This window comes from Octopus bimaculoides, chromosome 9 (assembly GCF_001194135.2).
Source record: "Octopus bimaculoides isolate UCB-OBI-ISO-001 chromosome 9, ASM119413v2, whole genome shotgun sequence".
In the NCBI taxonomy this organism is placed as follows: Eukaryota; Metazoa; Mollusca; class Cephalopoda; order Octopoda; family Octopodidae; genus Octopus; species Octopus bimaculoides.
The window spans coordinates 65,146,005-65,146,859 of NC_068989.1; the positions used below are offsets into that span (position 1 = coordinate 65,146,005).

General features: G+C 27.7%; 1 protein-coding gene across 6 annotated transcripts in view; it reads right to left on the reverse strand.

Moving 5' to 3' along the window:
• The window catches only part of LOC106879147 (potassium voltage-gated channel subfamily H member 7), a 703,964-nt gene that overhangs the window by 502,949 nt on the left and 200,160 nt on the right, over nucleotides 1-855 (reverse strand). The gene's annotated exons all lie outside the window — the stretch shown is intronic.

The window sequence follows — 855 nt, forward strand, 5'->3', positions numbered from 1 at the left end:
TATATATATATATATATATTAAATTAAATGAGTGTTAACGAGTATCCGCAAGTAATCCAATTATTTCTCCTTATATTCCAAACGCGGTTTGAATTTTTACTTTCATAAGTATCTTCTCGGAATTAAAATCCTTATATTTTTGCAATGAACATCGTTTTACAACTTTCGTTGTTTTCTTGAATGTTTTTTTCTTTCTCATTTAGCTTAGGGATCAACTGCTTCCCGTATGAAATACGCAGATTTGGTAATAATAGCCCTGCCTGTCCTTAATTGTAATGAAATTCTTACAAAAAAGTAACTGGAGTTTGTTGAACGATTTATGTTTTTTTTTTTTTTTTTTTTTTTTTTTTTTAATGTGCTAATGTTTGTTCTTTAGTTTAGTTCTGTTATTCTTCGTTGAGTTTGAAACAATGCGGTTCTGCTGACGTTACAGAACCGACACTAACACTATGAGTGTGTAGACATACACACACATAAACATGTAGAATATACTTCTATATATAGATAATATACAAAACATGTAGAACACATATATATGTACAGATATTTACACATTTATGCATACATAGGTACACAACCTTAATGATTATATACAATCAAGATACATACATACACACATTGATATATATATATATATAATATATAATATCTGTATGTACGTACGTGATGCGGTTTATTTATATTTAGTTAAAAGATCTAAAATTCAAATTCCTTGACATTCTTCAAATCTGTTTAGATATATTCGTCTATTTATGCATGTGTTGCATGTATGATTTGTACTTATTCGTGATCATGCAGTTCGTCTTTTCTTCAATACATACACACATACGTGCATATATTCATATGTATATATAT